The sequence below is a fragment of the Haemaphysalis longicornis genome, unplaced genomic scaffold (assembly GCF_048455015.1).
Source record: "Haemaphysalis longicornis isolate Haplotype H1 unplaced genomic scaffold, Haemaphysalis longicornis Haplotype H1 scaffold_3, whole genome shotgun sequence".
In the NCBI taxonomy this organism is placed as follows: domain Eukaryota; kingdom Metazoa; phylum Arthropoda; class Arachnida; order Ixodida; family Ixodidae; genus Haemaphysalis; species Haemaphysalis longicornis.
Genome location: NW_027526335.1, coordinates 110,748,481 through 110,757,032, shown reverse-complemented (window position 1 = coordinate 110,757,032; position 8,552 = coordinate 110,748,481). Strand labels below are relative to the sequence as shown.

Here is an 8,552-nt window from a genome sequence, read left to right as displayed (position 1 = left end):
AACCCACCACCCAACCATGGCGCCCACTTCACCGGTGGGGTAGCACCGCAGCCCCAAAGTCACTTGCATTTGGGGCTCCACTAGCAAAGCGTAGCCGCAAACAATGAACGAACAAAGTCCCCAGGCCACCGTCAGTCAAATGCTGCCCCAGCAGCGGGAGTGTTCAGTCCGAACGAAGAGTTGGCTGTATTCCGAACGATAGGGGCGGCCCAGACAACAATATTTTCCCACGGTAACAGTGTTCACACAGTATGAACAATCAACGACAGATGACACGGCTTCAACGTCTAAAACGCACTTGTTAATGTTGAAACACGCTTATGACATGCTAAATTGGGGCGATTTCTGATATTACGCCTGCCGTCGGCACGTAAACAACGCTGGTCACGTTTGACAGATTAGGGAGTAGAGCGCGTTCCTGTTGCTACAGAAAATTCCCTCGCTTATTTGGTTTGGGGTTGCACTGAGCTGCACTAGAGCAACCTCAAACAACGTTGCAAACACAATTCAGAGTAAGAACAGGACAACGAGAAAATCGGACCCACCCCTCGGCGCTCGGGGTATGTACGTTACGCAACGTAGTGCGTATTGGAACTCGATTCAAGAGGGCGCAGCAGCAGATGTTTGCCCAAGCCATGCTTTTTCAACGTAGTGGTATCAACTGCGCGCGCTGATAATGCCAAGCGTGCTCCGGGCGATTGCACCGCCCTCGCTGGAAGTTCATTTGATGCCCTGCTGTCCCTTCCTTGTTAATTCGAGCAGCTGGAAACTCGGGAGCGAGCTATCTCGGGCATTCTGGAATAGCGCCCCAGAATATTAAAAAGACAGAAATAAGTTCGATTGATTGCAGAGTTTAACGCGCCGACGCAACGCAAGCGATGAGGCGCGCCGTAGTGGAGGGCTCCGGATTAATTTTGACCACCTGGGGATCTTTATCGTGCGCCGAAATCTCGTACACACGGGCGTTTTGGCTTTTCGCCTCCATCAGAAAAGCGGCCGCCGCGACCGGAAATAGAACCCGCGAACTCGTGCTCAGCAGCGCAACGCCTTATCCACTGAGCCACTGCGGCGGGTGCCGAAATCTCGTACACACGGGCGTTTTTTTCTTTTCGCCTCCATCAGAAAAGCAGCCACCGCAACCGGTATTTGAACCCGCGACCTCGTGCTCAGCAGCGCAACCAGAAATGAATTTCATTACCTTGTGAACAGCATCGTACCTTCGAGTCAGGCCGGTGTTCTTGCCGTACTGAAGACCAGTCTCTTCCTGTCCAGTAAATGGGGATATTTCAGTAGCATTTTAGCACGTTGGTAATCAATATATAGAGCGCAATTGCGAATAAAACAGGACGTCAGAAGATACACAAATAGGCAGGAAAAACTTCCTAAGTACAGTACACTCTCGATAAACGGAACTTCAAGGGACCGAAAAAATTAGTTCCGTTTAACAGGAGTTCTGTTTACTGAGATAGATGTGTAAAAGTGCAAATTTATGTGCGTGCACAGTCCTAACACCATTTCACGGAACTCTAAACACTAGAAAGTGAATGTAGCTGATAGTTTCTGAAAAAGCAAGAAAACTACAAGATGTTTAGGCCCAGCATTCTCAAAGTTGGTTTGGCAACAGCGAGTCGCTGAAAACTACAAAATGCATCAATGATTTTTGTTTGAGTCCTTGCAACTGCATCTTCACAGAGGCTAGAGGCCTAAACTTCGCGAGTGCTTAAGAGCCACCGAATTTAGAAGACCGCAACGCAGTAATGAAACGAGAATAGCACCACGATGGCACGAACGAGGCGGCAGGTGATGCGCCCTGTAACCTCGGGGTCTTGAATCGAGACCGAACTACTGCAACATGAACTGCGATGTCGCATTCGTCGCGCCAACATGGCTGACCGCAAACGAAACGAGGCTTACGAAGCCAACGAGGCTAAAAAAAACACGGAGGAAGAAAAAAACAAAAACGAGACAGCCGGAACCGTAAAAACCTGATTCGCATGCCATTGAGTTTCAGAAGAAGTTCCATTTTCGGTTTCGCTTACGCGGTGGTGCCGACATTTTAGTTCCGGTTACCTAGATTTTTTTTACGTTATCTGAATACAAAACCAACCAACTTACAGGCTACTGTTCCGTTTAAGCGGCAATTCCGTTTAAGCGATTTCCGTTTATCGAGATTCTACTGTAATTTATTGGGAAGGTTTGCATGGTAAAACAGAACTGAGGAAGTGTGTGCCTCTTGAATATTTACGACTCAGAAGGTGCCGCCGTTGTTAAAAAAGTACGTTCTTTCTGTGTGATAATCAGCTTTAAAGAAACTGGAGTACTTATCACTCGGTCCACAAATAGCCTCGGTTTCTGCGACTACGCGAAGAAGCTGCGTCCTCACATGGGACGGGTTACTGAAATCATTAAAAATATGTTTAATGCCACATTTCTGAGAAAGTGTTTGAAGAAATTGACTGGAGTTAATATAGGCGTTTTTATTATATTTTTAAATACCAATCACTGATGGAGTTCGCGGCTTGCTGCCCAAAAAAAGCACCACTTCCTTCATAAAATCGGAAGGTTTGACAGAAACTGTCGACACACTCAGCAAATTTGTTGCTAGTCATGCCTAGTGTCACGAGATAAGATACAGAGTACTGTCACTGTGGCACGCAAGTGAGCAAGGGCGGCCATTTTGTTGTTTATCAGCGTTGCCAGATTGCCGCTTCTGTGGCCTCACCGCTAACTTGGACGAGGTCATTTGTAAACCCCACTGCCAAAGGCGCAGCAACTCGCTATCTTCAGACACACTTCTGCCCCTGAAACAGTGCGACGCGCGTTATCTTTGATTTACGTACGGAACTACACCAGTGGCGCGCAGCCGCAGTGCATGGAGACCAAGCTGAGGCTACCACAGTGTGCCGACAGAAAACGGATAAGCAACAAAATGGCGGCGCCCATTCACCGTCGCAGTGTAAACAAGTGTCACGTGATGTGAACTGACCAATGATCAATGCGGCGGCACAGAACAATAGGAGAAAAGAGTGCCGATGCTTGTAACCTTATCTAGTGACACTAGTCATGCCTAATGATGCACTTACCGCACTAGCGGGCATCAGGGTCAGGCAGCTTTTCATAGCCTATACAGCTGCTTTATATCACAAAAAGAAATACTTTTACGTTAGTCTTCTGTGCTATGTTCTTCAGGTGATAAGGCGTTTTACGCACGCAGGGTGTTTCAACTTGATTGGTGCATTGGCCGGGAGTGACATCACCAGCTGGCTGCTTCATTGTTGGTTGCATTCCCCTAAAGTGCCTTCCGCGACCGACGCCAGCACTGCCTTGGGGTCCGTGCCAACAACAAACGTTTAGCTTGCTGCTCATATCTTTCGATTGTTGAGCGGCAGCGTAAATTTCTAATGGTGTACTTGAATCGCCGCACGCTATTGACCGGCCTCACAAACTTGGACTCCGCTAACGCATACACCAGAATCACATTTAAGTGCGAGGACTTTCTCTTTCATTTTATTTCTTTTTTATTTATTGGTTTCGTGCGAATGATCTACGTTTACGCTGTTATAACAATTGTATGTTTAAAGTTTTCTAAATATTTCTTTCTTGCGAATGTGGGCAGCTATACCTTTGGTTAGTTTTATGTTTTATTCGTAATTTGTTATTTTATTTTCGGGACCATTTTACTGTTTCTTTTTGTGGACTGGTAGCTTATGAAACATATTCTTACAAGGCAACAGAAGCGTTACGATAGGATTAAAACTTATTTATAGTTAAAACAAAACTTCAAGGAAGCTCACACTAACGCATAACCGTCGAAGGTAGCGAGGCTGTACGCAACATTCACGACCATCTCGAAGGTTTGGTTCAATGATCGCAGCCGATTTGCTTCTGCTTCGCTGGTGCAATGACCATAGAGAAAGAAATACTGGTAAGAGTGGACACTCCCATAGAGCCCTGCGGCCGAATGACTGTACTGTAGTGTAGCGCACCGAGCGGACGGAGAGCCAAACTACTAACCATACTTTCGTACGTTCACTTTCGGTTTCGGTTTCGCGGACACCGATTTTGGCGGGTAGTTTGAAGGACTCGAAAGCGCTGCTCACAGCGACGGGCATCGGTACGGTATTCGGACGCTTTCATGCAATAATTAGTGTTTATTTGCATATATCATTCTCAGGCTTAGTGCCCGTATGCTTTTACAAAAAAAAAAAACTTTTTCTGAAAACGTGAAATTGCAATTTACAGTACCACTCACACTTGGTTAAGAATTCTGTCGCGTGTTCACATGTTGCCGAGCCACATAAAAGAGACACACCATAAATGAAGAAATATTTATTGCATGGCACTAAACGGAACAAGTTCAAATTGTCATCATTCTTTGCAACACACATATAATAATAAACAGTGAGTAATACACAACAGAGACAATACACAGTAGTGAGAGGAAAATACGTTTCCAGGAATGAAAAAAAAAATGCACAAGTAAAGGTATCACAACCACACAAAGGATTTTTTCTCCACGGTAATTGAAAATGCAGAAAACCCAGAAACTCAGCCATCCACAGGTTTACTTGAATCTACGACACCCTCACACTCTGTGCATTGTTGCAGTCATACAAAAATATCAACCATAACATAATCTAGACACTCTGATACTTGCAACTGTTTACAACCACTATCTCCGCAGATAATTTTCTTAGTCTGGCAATTTCTCCAGTTAGGATGTGAAAGAAGGGAAAAACTTTGGCTTTGATGGCCTCGCTTATTTGATGAACGCTAATGAGATCTATTCCCTCGGGGCAACTTCAAATCAGTAGGAGTAATTGAACAGAAATCCCATTTATGTGCAGATGCACACGCAAAAGGTTAAGAGGAAAAAAATCAACTTCCTATTGGTTCCTTGCAAGGGTGCATTTTCCCAAGAAGCCGGGTTACTTTCCGAAAGCGTTGCCTTCCCAGTAAAGGCAAAGGGCCAGGCGGGGATATTTTAGGTACGTGCACGTAGTCAACCCACAGGTTTCAGGCTCGATTAAGGCACACAAATTCATGCCTTCCGCTGTCAATACGAACAGTCTAATATAAGAAACAGGGAAGCAGTATATGCTTCTCGTGTATGAGACAATGGTGGCACATTACAGAATCCCATAAGCATTTGACAACCTAGGTCTCAACATGGTTCTCTTCATCTAGGCCAGACCGACAACAGGCAGCACGTATGGTGACAAACGACATTTAGCATGACCTCTTACCCTGGCAGTCTTCATAATGTAAAAGGGTTTTTGTGAATGTACTGTTTTCACAATATTACAACTAGCAGCAACAATAACTTGCGAGTGGAGTTTGGAGACTGTATACGCTGTTGTTAGTTGTTTTAATGATATGAGGCATGTCAGTGATAAAAAACCGTTTGTTCCTTGAGTCAACGATAGTCTTTTCAGTGGTCACGCCTTATTGAGTGCCGAGACTTGCGTTAGATTTTAGGTGCTACTGGCAAGGTTCAATAGATGGAATACAGTTGCGGTATCCATCAGAAGCATCAATAAGATAGCAAGAAGCATTGCAGGCAGTCATCAATACAACTGAATAACTCTGGGAGAACAGTTGGCACGGCCACTTTTGTGAGTCCTGTGAGGGCACGATTCATGAAGTGCTTGCACCATGTTTGGTATGACGAATGCAGCTGGCTGGTTGACTCTGTCTTGAGGGCACCTGTAGACCTGCACAGGTGATAGGTGGTATAGTACACAAACTGCTTGCAATGACAGATGATATGCGAATAGTCTGTAAATTTCACTGCAACTAGTATTCAAGTATTGCCTCCAGTGCATGCCACCTATTTAAAACACAAGTTCTCTTATTCTATTCAGCAATCATGCGGTCAAGCTATTAGCAACACTTAAAATATGGGTCTTTCTAATTTCGCAACACTGGTTAGGCACATTCTTAATGCAATTCACCTATTGTTTGGGTTAACAAGAATGATAAAGCTGCTCACATAGCCTGAATCCCTTTGTCTTTTTTTGTAAAATCAGGACGAAGAGCGATAGCGAGCTGAACGTTAAACAAACCTGTTGCCCCACGGGCTCGCGAAAGAAACGCATCCCGAGAACGGGCACCTGGCGAAAGTATATTTGGGCGCTGTGTGGGCACCATGGCAAGCAGCAGTGAGCGTCGTACTGAGTACTACTGACCGCCAAAGGCCATGCCTTAAAAAGATATGACAAGAAACACACAGTTCCGACTGAATAGGTGCAATCTGCGCAATACGTTTTTAATGAAACTAGCCAAAATATGACCAGAGAAAAGAGAGCAAACGCTTGAAAAAACGGCAAGTGTGGAACAGTTGTATGCAATGCCTGCGATACCGGAATTGATAAACGATGTAGAACGAAGACCAAATTTGAAAGGTTTCAATGCACTGCGCATTCACCCAGCCTCGAGCAAAGCTGTTATCTGCCGACGAAAGACGCGTTTTTACCGTACCTGGCGCGCCAAAGCGAAGCGACGAGCGCGCGTTATCGGCGTCGGCGAGCGGGTTCGCTTTGTACGCAGGCAGCTTGGTATGCACCCATGTGTAAAACTTACGATGGGTGTACGGCTGCTGGTTATGCCCGGATAAGCCAAATTAATGCAGATACGGCTACTTCGCCGTGTACGTTAGCCCGGACGGCTTTGCAGCGCATCACGGCCATAATAGCAGTAACAGTTGGCCAAGCTAGCAATGGCTAGCTAGTATAATACAACGCAGCCTGCGGCTCACGTAATTCAGTGCAGCGACAGCGCACAACGCCTGCTTCGCCTACGGACCGCCGGCCGGCCGGCCACTTCCGCAACTCACAGCCGTCGTTTGCGGCACGTAAACGCTACGTGCGACGACGGGCGCGTACCGCTGGCATCCCTCAGCGCTAGATAAAACGGCACAACCAGCCTAAAATACCATTACGTCCAGCTAAAAAATGGTGTCTTACGCCTTTCCGGGGCGTTTCCAAAGCGCTTATCTTAATGACGCAGCACTAGCTATGCCTGATTCCCTGAGGTTACGCAGTGCTCGCAGCGTTTGCAGTACAAGGAAACGTAAATATGATACGCCACACCAGCACTTTAAAAAAGAAAGTCTCACCTTTCGTTCAGGATGCAAAACCGATGTCGCAAATAAAGCGCTGGGCGTTTCCTTCTCAACAACAGAGGTTAGCACGAGGCTGCAGAAACGCACGTGCAAACGCTGCCGAAAGAGCCAAATGGCGGCTTGCGCTTGCGGCTTGGCCAGGCTTGGCGCAAAGAAGCCACAAAAATTTACATTGACAGCCATTCAACTTATTACACAAATAAAAATGTGTAGTCTAATGTGCAACAAAATTTTAAAAGTATAATATTGTGTGTTAGCTTAATTTTAAATATATAGTTTTTTACCACTTGCGCCGACTGCCGGACGGCGCGCGAGTCAGGCCACTCGGCCGCGATAAGCCCGTGTGTCCACTCTTCTAATTTTTTTATTTCTCTATGCAATGACCTTTATTCCATCATTGTTGCTATAAGTGCGAGCTTCTTTTCTGTTTCAAGGGTTAATCATTGGACATCACCAGGGAATGGAGTACGCTATGACGTGTCTTTCTAGTTCCGAGAAAGTGTTGCCACGATAACGTGAACATTGGGGGTTTTATGGCCAATCCTAGCCAATCCACCTAAGTGGCTATGCTTGGCACGATAACGTGAACATTGGGGTTTTTATGGCCAATCTTAGCCAATCTACTCAAGTGGCTATGCTTGGCTTGACAGGCGTGCACCGGGGACACTTGGCGGTCGGCGAGAGCCATGCACAAACGAACGCTCGGCATTTTCTTTGTTTTTTAACGGCCGGGCCGCCGCCGCAATCTTCGCCAATCTCCCAAAGTGGGAATGCGTAGCTTGTCAAACGTGCGCAGGGAACGCTTCGCGGTCGTCGCGAGGCACGCACACATGCGTGCAAGGCATTTTATTGGTTTTGTTAAATTCCGGGTGGTTGCCATGAGGCCCGCGCTTACGTGTGCACGCTCACTAATTTCTTGGTATTTTGTACTGCGAACACGAAAAGTAACGATTTGCTGAACAGTTTCCCTGTTACAAGTACAACTGCGAGACACTCCGCTGTAGCGTCGCACCAGACAGCGCATGCAGCCGATCTCACGCAGTCTACTCATTCTTCTTCGAAGATCCAGCCGCGCGTAGCGCTCGATGGTGATGCGTCCACCGCGTCTTGGAAGCTGCGTCCAAAATACACCTTACATTATTTCTGATTTTGTAAGTTCCCTTTTATTACTATATGAATATATATATATATATATATATATATATATATATATATATATATATATATATATATATTATAAGTAAAGAGTCGGATACACAGCAAGAACAATAACAAACAATGTTTACTTACGTAGCGGCAACGGGACTTGCCTTCATCAGAGTAAAGTTACATGATTATATATATATATATATATATATATATATATATATACACACACACACACACATATATATATATATATATATATATATATATATATATATATATA

General features: G+C 45.5%; 1 long non-coding RNA gene across 1 annotated transcript; it reads right to left on the bottom strand.

Annotated features, from left to right (window-relative positions):
* Positions 1–4,314: 4,314 nt before the first annotated feature.
* On the bottom strand, positions 4,315–7,423 carry LOC144175016 (uncharacterized). Its single transcript, XR_013323585.1, has 2 exons — positions 7,118–7,423; positions 4,315–5,714 (listed from the first exon to the last, which is right to left on the bottom strand). It is a non-coding gene; the product is annotated as an uncharacterized LOC144175016 (long non-coding RNA).
* Between the last annotated feature and the right edge of the window lie 1,129 nt (positions 7,424–8,552).